Source organism: Pipistrellus hanaki (genome assembly GCF_964339955.1).
Source record: "Pipistrellus hanaki genome assembly, chromosome: X".
NCBI lineage: Eukaryota > Metazoa > Chordata > Mammalia > Chiroptera > Vespertilionidae > Pipistrellus > Pipistrellus hanaki.
The window spans coordinates 54,112,579-54,124,988 of NC_140524.1; the positions used below are offsets into that span (position 1 = coordinate 54,112,579).

The following is a 12,410-nucleotide window of genomic DNA, read 5'->3' on the forward strand; positions in this document are numbered from 1 at the left end:
AGAGTGGTAACTGTGTGTTATACAAGGCAGAATACCATTGAAATAGAGAAAGAAACACGTTCGGCAGCTTTGGAAAGCCTTACACTTCAATGAAATGTAGTACTACACTCTATAACACAGTTGAGAGACAATGTTCCCGAGCTGCCTCAGTTCATAACAGTGTGTAGGAAGGTGTTTGATAAAGTGGGCAAAGCTTATACTTGGACCAGAAGGCAGAATATAGGAAACGAAATGAAAACACGAATAATTCAGTGAAAATGACTGTAAACAGATGAGCACTTGATTAGAACAGCTCAAAAAGATTCTCCAAGTCAGTTCTTAGTGTAGAAAAGGTAGCTAAGATGCGGGAAATCCTTAATTCGAGTTAAGATCACATAAAACATTATATGAATCCTATATTCTTTACTTAAAGGATGCTAGAGTGGTAAAAGTATGTTATACAAGGCAGAATACCATTGAAATAGAGAAAGAAACACGTTCGGCAGCTTTGGAAAGCCTTACACTTCACTGAAATGTAGTACTACACTCTATAACACAGTTGAGAGACAATGTTCCCTAGCTGCCTCAGTTCATAACATTGTGTAGGAAGGTGTTTGATAAAGTGGGCAAAGCTTATACTTGGGCGGGAAGGCAGAATATAGGAAACTACATGAAAACATGAATAATTCAGTGAAAATGACTGTAAACAGATGAGAACTTGTTTAGAACAACTGAAAGATAATCTTCAAGTCAGTTCTTAGTGTAGAAAAGGTAGCTAAGATAAGGGAAATCCTTAATTCAAGTTAAGATAACATCAAACACTGTATGAATCCTATATTCATTACTTAAAGGAGACTAGAGTGGTAAATGTGTGTTATACAAGGCAGAATACCATTGAAATAGAGAAAGAAACACGTTCGGCAGCTTTGGAAAGCCTTACACTTCACTGAAATGTAGTACTACACTCTATAACACAGTTGAGAGACAATGTTCCCGAGCTGCCTCAGTTCATAACAGTGTGTAGGAAGGTGTTTGATAAAGTGGGCAAAGTTTATACTTGGGCGGGAAGGCAGAATATAGGAAACTACATGAAAACATGAATAATTCAGTGAAAATGACTGTAAACAGATGAGAACTTGTTTAGAACAACTGAAAGAGAATCTCCAAGTCAGTTCTTAGTGTAGAAAAGGTAGCTAAGATAAGGGAAATCCTTAATTCAAGTTAAGATAACATCAAACACTGTATGAATCCTATATTCATTACTTAAAGGAGACTAGAGTGGTAAATGTGTGTTATACAAGGCAGAATACCATTGAAATAGAGAAAGAAACACGTTCGGCAGCTTTGGAAAGCCTTATACTTCACTGAAATGTAGTACTACACTCTATAACACAGTTGAGAGACAATGTTCCCGAGGTGCCTCAGTTCATAACAGTGTGTAGGAAGTTGTTTGATAAAGTGGGCAAAGCTTATACTTGGACCAGAAGGTAGAATATAGAGAACTACATGAAAAGATGAATAATTCAGTGAAAATGACTGTAAACAAATGAGAACTTGTTTTAGAACAGCTGAAAGAGATTCTCCAAGTCAGTTCTTAGTGTAGAAAAGGTAGCTAAATCCGGAAAATCCTTAATTCCAGTTAAGATCACATGAAACACTGTATGAATCCTATATTCTTTACTTAAAGGAGACTAGAGTGGTAAATGTGTGTTATAAAAGGCAGAATACCATTGAAATAGCGAAAGAAACACGTTTGGCAGCTTTGGAAAGCCTTATACTTCACTGAAACGTAGTACTACACTCTATAACACAGTTGAGAAACAATGTTCCCTAGCCGCCTCAGTTCATAACAGTGTGTAGGAAGGTGTTTGATAAAGTGGGCAAAGCTTATACTTGGGCCAGAAGGCAGAATATAGGAAACTACATGAAAACATGAATAATTCAGTGAAAATGACTGTAAACAGATGAGAACTTGTTTACAACAGCTGAAAGAGAATCTCCAAGTCAGTTCTTAGTGTAGAAAAGGTAGCTAAGATCCGGGAAATCCTTAATTCGAGTAAAGATCACATAAAACATTGTATGAATCCTATATTCTTTACTTAAAGGATGCTAGAGTGGTAAAAGTGTGTTATACAAGGCAGAATACCATTGAAATAGAGAAAGAAACACGTTCGGCAGCTTTGGAAAGCCTTACACTTCACTGAAATGTAGTACTACACTCTATAACACAGTTGAGAGACAATGTTCCCTAGCTGCCTCAGTTCATAACAGTGTGTAGGAAGGTGTTTGATAAAGTGGGCAAAGCTTATACTTGGGCGGGAAGGCAGAATATAGGAAACTACATGAAAACATGAATAATTCAGTGAAAATGACTGTAAACAGATGAGAACTTGTTTAGAACAACTGAAAGAGAATCTCCAAGTCAGTTCTTAGTGTAGAAAAGGTAGCTAAGATAAGGGAAATCCTTAATTCAAGTTAAGATAACATCAAACACTGTATGAATCCTATATTCATTACTTAAAGGAGACTAGAGTGGTAAATGTGTGTTATACAAGGCAGAATACCATTGAAATAGAGAAAGAAACACGTTCGGCAGCTTTGGAAAGCCTTACACTTCACTGAAATGTAGCACTACACTCTATAACACAGTTGAGAGACAATGTTCCCTAGCTGCCTCAGTTCATAACAGTGTGTAGGAAGGTGTTTGATAAAGTGGGCAAAGTTTATACTTGGGCGGGAAGGCAGAATATAGGAAACTACATGAAAACATGAATAATTCAGTGAAAATGACTGTAAACAGATGAGAACTTGTTTAGAACAACTGAAAGAGAATCTCCAAGTCAGTTCTTAGTGTAGAAAAGGTAGCTAAGATAAGGGAAATCCTTAATTCAAGTTAAGATAACATCAAACACTGTATGAATCCTATATTCATTACTTAAAGGAGACTAGAGTGGTAAATGTGTGTTATACAAGGCAGAATACCATTGAAATAGAGAAAGAAACACGTTCGGCAGCTTTGGAAAGCCTTATACTTCACTGAAATGTAGTACTACACTCTATAACACAGTTGAGAGACAATGTTCCCGAGGTGCCTCAGTTCATAACAGTGTGTAGGAAGTTGTTTGATAAAGTGGGCAAAGCTTATACTTGGACCAGAAGGTAGAATATAGAGAACTACATGAAAAGATGAATAATTCAGTGAAAATGACTGTAAACAAATGAGAACTTGTTTTAGAACAGCTGAAAGAGATTCTCCAAGTCAGTTCTTAGTGTAGAAAAGGTAGCTAAATCCGGAAAATCCTTAATTCCAGTTAAGATCACATGAAACACTGTATGAATTCTATATTCTTTACTTAAAGGAGACTAGAGTGGTAAATGTGTGTTATACAAGTCAGAATACCATTGAAATAGCGAAAGAAACACGTTTGGCAGCTTTGGAAAGCCTTATACTTCACTGAAACGTAGTACTACACTCTATAACACAGTTGAGAAACAATGTTCCCTAGCCGCCTCAGTTCATAACAGTGTGTAGGAAGGTGTTTGATAAAGTGGGCAAAGCTTATACTTGGGCCAGAAGGCAGAATATAGGAAACTACATGAATACATGAATAATTCAGTGAAAATGACTGTAAACAGATGAGAACTTGTTTACAACAGCTGAAAGAGAATCTCCAAGTCAGTTCTTAGTGTAGAAAAGGTAGCTAAGATCCGGGAAATCCTTAATTCGAGTAAAGATCACATAAAACATTGTATGAATCCTATATTCTTTACTTAAAGGATGCTAGAGTGGTAAAAGTGTGTTATACAAGGCAGAATACCATTGAAATAGAGAAAGAAACACGTTCGGCAGCTTTGGAAAGCCTTACACTTCACTGAAATGTAGTACTACACTCTATAACACAGTTGAGAGACAATGTTCCCTAGCTGCCTCAGTTCATAACAGTGTGTAGGAAGGTGTTTGATAAAGTGGGCAAAGCTTATACTTGGGCGGGAAGGCAGAATATAGGAAACTACATGAAAACATGAATAATTCAGTGAAAATGACTGTAAACAGATGAGAACTTGTTTAGAACAACTGAAAGAGAATCTCCAAGTCAGTTCTTAGTGTAGAAAAGGTAGCTAAGATAAGGGAAATCCTTAATTCAAGTTAAGATAACATCAAACACTGTATGAATCCTATATTCATTACTTAAAGGAGAGTAGAGTGGTAAATGTGTGTTATACAAGGCAGAATACCATTGAAATAGAGAAAGAAACACGTTCGGCAGCTTTGGAAAGCCTTACACTTCACTGAAATGTAGCACTACACTCTATAACACAGTTGAGAGACAATGTTCCCGAGCTGCCTCAGTTCATAACAGTGTGTAGGAAGGTGTTTGATAAAGTGGGCAAAGTTTATACTTGGGCGGGAAGGCAGAATATAGGAAACTACATGAAAACATGAATAATTCAGTGAAAATGACTGTAAACAGATGAGAACTTGTTTAGAACAACTGAAAGAGAATCTCCAAGTCAGTTCTTAGTGTAGAAAAGGTAGCTAAGATAAGGGAAATCCTTAATTCAAGTTAAGATAACATCAAACACTGTATGAATCCTATATTCATTACTTAAAGGAGACTAGAGTGGTAAATGTGTGTTATACAAGGCAGAATACCATTGAAATAGAGAAAGAAACACGTTCGGCAGCTTTGGAAAGCCTTATACTTCACTGAAATGTAGTACTACACTCTATAACACAGTTGAGAGACAATGTTCCCGAGGTGCCTCAGTTCATAACAGTGTGTAGGAAGTTGTTTGATAAAGTGGGCAAAGCTTATACTTGGACCAGAAGGTAGAATATAGAGAACTACATGAAAAGATGAATAATTCAGTGAAAATGACTGTAAACAAATGAGAACTTGTTTTAGAACAGCTGAAAGAGATTATTCAAGTCAGTTCTTAGTGTAGAAAAGGTAGCTAAATCCGGAAAATCCTTAATTCCAGTTAAGATCACATGAAACACTGTATGAATTCTATATTCTTTACTTAAAGGAGACTAGAGTGGTAAATGTGTGTTATACAAGGCAGAATACCATTGAAATAGCGAAAGAAACACGTTTGGCAGCTTTGGAAAGCCTTATACTTCACTGAAATGTAGTACTACACTCTATAACACAGTTGAGAAACAATGTTCCCTAGCTGCCTCAGTTCATAACAGTGTGTAGGAAGGTGTTTGATAAAGTGGGCAAAGCTTATACTTGGGCCAGAAGGCAGAATATAGGAAACTACATGAAAACATGAATAATTCAGTGAAAATGACTGTAAACAGATGAGAACTTGTTTAGAACAACTGAAAGAGAATCTCCAAGTCAGTTCTTAGTGTAGAAAAGGTAGCTAAGATAAGGGAAATCCTTAATTCAAGTTAAGATAACATCAAACACTGTATGAATCCTATATTCATTACTTAAAGGAGACTAGAGTGGTAAATGTGTGTTATACAAGGCAGAATACCATTGAAATAGAGAAAGAAACACGTTCGGCAGCTTTGGAAAGCCTTACACTTCAGTGAAATGTAGCACTACACTCTATAACACAGTTGAGAGACAATGTTCCCGAGCTGCCTCAGTTCATAACAGTGTGTAGGAAGGTGTTTGATAAAGTGGGCAAAGTTTATACTTGGGCGGGAAGGCAGAATATAGGAAACTACATGAAAACATGAATAATTCAGTGAAAATGACTGTAAACAGATGAGAACTTGTTTAGAACAACTGAAAGAGAATCTCCAAGTCAGTTCTTAGTGTAGAAAAGGTAGCTAAGATAAGGGAAATCCTTAATTCAAGTTAAGATAACATCAAACACTGTATGAATCCTATATTCATTACTTAAAGGAGACTAGAGTGGTAAATGTGTGTTATACAAGGCAGAATACCATTGAAATAGAGAAAGAAACACGTTCGGCAGCTTTGGAAAGCCTTATACTTCACTGAAATGTAGTACTACACTCTATAACACAGTTGAGAGACAATGTTCCCGAGGTGCCTCAGTTCATAACAGTGTGTAGGAAGTTGTTTGATAAAGTGGGCAAAGCTTATACTTGGACCAGAAGGTAGAATATAGAGAACTACATGAAAAGATGAATAATTCAGTGAAAATGACTGTAAACAAATGAGAACTTGTTTTAGAACAGATGAAAGAGATTCTCCAAGTCAGTTCTTAGTGTAGAAAAGGTAGCTAAATCCGGAAAATCCTTAATTCCAGTTAAGATCACATGAAACACTGTATGAATTCTATATTCTTTACTTAAAGGAGACTAGAGTGGTAAATGTGTGTTATACAAGGCAGAATACCATTGAAATAGCGAAAGAAACACGTTTGGCAGCTTTGGAAAGCCTTATACTTCACTGAAACGTAGTACTACACTCTATAACACAGTTGAGAAACAATGTTCCCTAGCTGCCTCAGTTCATAACAGTGTGTAGGAAGGTGTTTGATAAAGTGGGCAAAGCTTATACTTGGGCCAGAAGGCAGAATATAGGAAACTACATGAATACATGAATAATTCAGTGAAAATGACTGTAAACAGATGAGAACTTGTTTACAACAGCTGAAAGAGAATCTCCAAGTCAGTTCTTAGTGTAGAAAAGGTAGCTAAGATCCGGGAAATCCTTAATTCGAGTAAAGATCACATAAAACATTGTATGAATCCTATATTCTTTACTTAAAGGATGCTAGAGTGGTAAAAGTGTGTTATACAAGGCAGAATACCATTGAAATAGAGAAAGAAACACGTTCAGCAGCTTTGGAAAGCCTTACACTTCACTGAAATGTAGTACTACACTCTATAACACAGTTGAGAGACAATGTTCCCGAGCTGCCTCAGTTCATAACAGTGTGTAGGAAGGTGTTTGATAAAGTGGGCAAAGCTTATACTTGGGCGTGAAGGCAGAATATAGGAAACTACATGAAAACATAAATAATTCAGTGAAAATGACTGTAAACAGATGAGAACTTGTTTAGAACAACTGAAAGAGAATCTACAAGTCATTTCTTAGTTTAGAAAAGGTAGCTAAGATAAGGGAAATCCTTAATTCAAGTTAAGATAACATCAAACACTGTATGAATCCTATATTCATTACTTAAAGGAGACTAGAGTGGTAAATGTGTGTTATACAAGGCAGAATACCATTGAAATAGAGAAAGAAACACGTTCGGCAGCTTTGGAAAGCCTTATACTTCACTGAAATGTAGTACTACACTCTATAACACAGTTGAGAGACAATGTTCCCGAGGTGCCTCAGTTCATAACAGTGTGTAGGAAGTTGTTTGATAAAGTGGGCAAAGCTTATACTTGGACCAGAAGGTAGAATATAGAGAACTACATGAAAAGATGAATAATTCAGTGAAAATGACTGTAAACAGATGAGAACTTGATTAGAACAGCTCAAAAAGATTCTCCAAGTCAGTTCTTAGTGTAAAAAAGGTAGCTAAGATCCGGGAAATCCTTAATTCGAGTTAAGATCACATGAAACATTGTATGAATCCTATATTCTTTACTTAAAGGATGCTAGAGTGGTAAAAGTGTGTTATACGAGGCAGATTACCATTTAAATAGAGAAAGAAACACGTTCGGCAGCTTTGGAAAGCCTTATACTTCACTGAAATATAGTACTACACTCTATAACACAGTTGAGAGACAATGTTCCCTAGCTGCCTCAGTTCATAACAGTGTGTAGGAAGGTGTTTGATAAAGTGGGCAAAGCTTATACTTGGGCCAGAAGGCAGAATATAGGAAACTACATGAAAACATGAATAATTCAGTGAAAATGACTGTAAACAGATGAGAACTTGTTTAGAACAGCTGAAAGAGAATCTCCAAGTCAGTTCTTAGTGTAGAAAAGGTAGCTAAGATAAGGGAAATCCTTAATTCGTGTTAAGATAACATCAAACACTGTGTGAATCCTATATTCATTACTTAAAGGAGACTAGAGTGGTAAATGTGTGTTATACAAGGCAGAATACCATTGAAATAGAGAAAGAAACAGGTTCGGAAGCTTTGGAAAGCCTTACACTTCACTGAAATGTAGTACTACACTCTATAACACAGTTGAGAGACAATGTTCCCGAGCTGCCTCAGTTCCTAACAGTGTGTAGGAAGTTGTTTGATAAAGTGGGCAAAGCTTATACTTGGACCAGAAGGCAGAATATAGGAAACGACTTGAAAACATGAATAATTCAGTGAAAATGACTGTAAACAGATGAGAACTTGATTAGAACAGCTCAAAAAGATTCTCCAAGTCAGTTCTTAGTGTAAAAAAGGTAGCTAAGATCCGGGAAATCATTAATTCGAGTTAAGATCACATGAAACATTGTATGAATCCTATATTCTTAAAGGATGCTAGAGTGGTAAAAGTGTGTTATACAAGGCAGAATACCATTGAAATAGAGAAAGAAACACGTTCGGCAGCTTTGGAAAGCCTTATACTTCACTGAAATGTAGTACTACACTCTATAACACAGTTGAGAGACAATGTTCCCGAGGTGCCTCAGTTCATAACAGTGTGTAGGAAGTTGTTTGATAAAGTGGGCAAAGCTTATACTTGGACCAGAAGGCAGAATATAGAAAACTACATGAAAAGATGAATAATTCAGTGAAAATGACTGTAAACAGATGAGAACTTGTTTTAGAACAGCTGAAAGAGATTCTCCAAGTCATTTCTTAGTGTAGAAAAGGTAGCTAAATCCGGAAAATCTTTAATTCCAGTTAAGATCACATGAAACACTGTATGAATCCTATATTCTTTACTTAAAGGAGACTAGAGTGGTAAATGTGTGTTATACAAGGCAGAATACCATTGAAATAGAGAAAGAAACACGTTCCGCAGCTTTGGAAAGCCTTATACTTCACTGAAATGTAGTACTACACTCTATAACACAGTTGAGAGACAATGTTCCAGAGGTGCCTCAGTTCATAACAGTGTGTAGGAAGTTGTTTGATAAAGTGGGCAAAGCTTATACTTGGATCAGAAGGTAGAATATAGAAAACTACATGAAAAGATGAATAATTCAGTGAAAATGACCGTAAACAAATGAGAACTTGTTTTAGAACAGCTGAAAGAGATTCTCCAAGTCAGTTCTTAGTGTAGAAAAGGTAGCTAAATCCGGAAAATCCTTAATTCCAGTTAAGATCACATAAAACATTGTATGAATCCGATATTCTTTACTTAAAGGATGCTAGAGTGGTAAAAGTGTGTTATACAAGGCAGAATACCATTGAAATAGAGAAAGAAACACGTTCGGCAGCTTTGGAAAGCCTTACACTTCAATGAAATGTAGTACTACACTCTATAACACAGTTGAGAGACAATGTTCCCTAGCTGCCTCAGTTCATAACAGTGTGTAGGAAGGTGTTTGATAAAGTGGGCAAAGCTTATACTTGGGCGGGAAGGCAGAATATAGGAAACTACATGAAAACATGAATAATTCAGTGAAAATGACTGTAAACAGATGACAACTTGTTTAGAACAACTGAAAGAGAATCTCCAAGTCAGTTCTTAGTGTAGAAAAGGTAGCTAAGATAAGGGAAATCCTTAATTCAAGTTAAGATAACATCAAACACTGTATGAATCCTATATTCATTACTTAAAGGAGACTAGAGTGGTAAATGTGTGTTATACAAGGCAGAATACCATTGAAATAGAGAAAGAAACACGTTTGGCAGCTTTGGATAGCCATACACTTCACTTGAAATGTAGTACTACACTCTATAACACAGTTGAGAGACAATGTTCACTAGCTGCCTCAGTTCATAACAGTGTGTAGGAAGTTGTTTGATAAAGTGGGCAACGCTTATACTTGGTCCAGAAGGCAGAATATAGGAAACTACATGAAAACATGAATAATTCAGTGAAAATGACTGTAAACAGATGAGAACTTGTTTAGAACAGCTGAAAGAGAATCTCCAAGTCAGTTCTTAGTGTAGAAAAGGTAGCTAAGATAAGGGAAATCCTTAATTCGAGTTAAGATAACATCAAACACTGTATGAATCCTATATTCATTACTTAAAGGAGACTAGAGTGGTAACTGTGTGTTATACAAGGCAGAATACCATTGAAATAGAGAAAGAAACACGTTCGGCAGCTTTGGAAAGCCTTACACTTCAATGAAATGTAGTACTACACTCTATAACACAGTTGAGAGACAATGTTCCCGAGCTGCCTCAGTTCATAACAGTGTGTAGGAAGGTGTTTGATAAAGTGGGCAAAGCTTATACTTGGACCAGAAGGCAGAATATAGGAAACGAAATGAAAACATGAATAATTCAGTGAAAATGACTGTAAACAGATGAGCACTTGATTAGAACAGCTCAAAAAGATTCTCCAAGTCAGTTCTTAGTGTAGAAAAGGTAGCTAAGATGCGGGAAATCCTTAATTCGAGTTAAGATCACATAAAACATTGTATGAATCCTATATTCTTTACTTAAAGGATGCTAGAGTGGTAAAAGTGTGTTATACAAGGCAGAATACCATTGAAATAGAGAAAGAAACACGTTCGGCAGCTTTGGAAAGCCTTACACTTCACTGAAATGTAGTACTACACTCTATAACACAGTTGAGAGACAATGTTCCCTAGCTGCCTCAGTTCATAACAGTGTGTAGGAAGGTGTTTGATAAAGTGGGCAAAGCTTATACTTGGGCCAGAAGGCAGAATATAGGAAACTACATGAAAACATGAATAATTCAGTGAAAATGACTGTAAACAGATGAGAACTTGTTTAGAACAACTGAAAGAGAATCTTCAAGTCAGTTCTTAGTGTAGAAAAGGTAGCTAAGATAAGGGAAATCCTTAATTCAAGTTAAGATAACATCAAACACTGTATGAATCCTATATTCATTACTTAAAGGAGACTAGAGTGGTAAATGTGTGTTATACAAGGCAGAATACCATTGAAATAGAGAAAGAAACACGTTCGGCAGCTTTGGAAAGCCTTACACTTCACTGAAATGTAGTACTACACTCTATAACACAGTTGAGAGACAATGTTCCCGAGCTGCCTCAGTTCATAACAGTGTGTAGGAAGGTGTTTGATAAAGTGGGCAAAGTTTATACTTGGGCGGGAAGGCAGAATATAGGAAACTACATGAAAACATGAATAATTCAGTGAAAATGACTGTAAACAGATGAGAACTTGTTTAGAACAACTGAAAGAGAATCTCCAAGTCAGTTCTTAGTGTAGAAAAGGTAGCTAAGATAAGGGAAATCCTTAATTCAAGTTAAGATAACATCAAACACTGTATGAATCCTATATTCATTACTTAAAGGAGACTAGAGTGGTAAATGTGTGTTATACAAGGCAGAATACCATTGAAATAGAGAAAGAAACACGTTCGGCAGCTTTGGAAAGCCTTATACTTCACTGAAATGTAGTACTACACTCTATAACACAGTTGAGAGACAATGTTCCCGAGGTGCCTCAGTTCATAACAGTGTGTAGGAAGTTGTTTGATAAAGTGGGCAAAGCTTATACTTGTACCAGAAGGTAGAATATAGAGAACTACATGAAAAGATGAATAATTCAGTGAAAATGACTGTAAACAAATGAGAACTTGTTTTAGAACAGCTGAAAGAGATTCTCCAAGTCAGTTCTTAGTGTAGAAAAGGTAGCTAAATCCGGAAAATCCTTAATTACAGTTAAGATCACATGAAACACTGTATGAATTCTATATTCTTTACTTAAAGGAGACTAGAGTGGTAAATGTGTGTTATACAAGGCAGAATACCATTGAAATAGCGAAAGAAACACGTTTGGCAGCTTTGGAAAGCCTTATACTTCACTGAAATGTAGTACTACACTCTATAACACAGTTGAGAAACAATGTTCCCTAGCTGCCTCAGTTCATAACAGTGTGTAGGAAGGTGTTTGATAAAGTGGGCAAAGCTTATACTTGGGCCAGAAGGCAGAATATAGGAAACTACATGAATACATGAATAATTCAGTGAAAATGACTGTAAACAGATGAGAACTTGTTTACAACAGCTGAAAGAGAATCTCCAAGTCAGTTCTTAGTGTAGAAAAGGTAGCTAAGATCCGGGAAATCCTTAATTCGAGTAAAGATCACATAAAACATTGTATGAATCCTATATTCTTTACTTAAAGGATGCTAGAGTGGTAAAAGTGTGTTATACAAGGCAGAATACCATTGAAATAGAGAAAGAAACACGTTCGGCAGCTTTGGAAAGCCTTACACTTCACTGAAATGTAGTACTACACTCTATAACACAGTTGAGAGACAATGTTCCCTAGCTGCCTCAGTTCATAACAGTTTGTAGGAAGTTGTTTGATAAAGTGGGCAAAGCTTATACTTGGGCCAGAAGACAGAATATTGGAAACTACATGAAAACATGAATAATTCAGTGAAAATGACTGTAAACAGATGAGAACTTGTTTAGAACAG

At 36.3% G+C, this 12,410-nt stretch overlaps 1 long non-coding RNA gene across 2 annotated transcripts in view; it reads left to right on the plus strand.

Moving 5' to 3' along the window:
• The window catches only part of LOC311615238, a 1,780,830-nt gene that overhangs the window by 517,274 nt on the left and 1,251,146 nt on the right, over positions 1 to 12,410 (plus strand). The window lies entirely within an intron of this gene.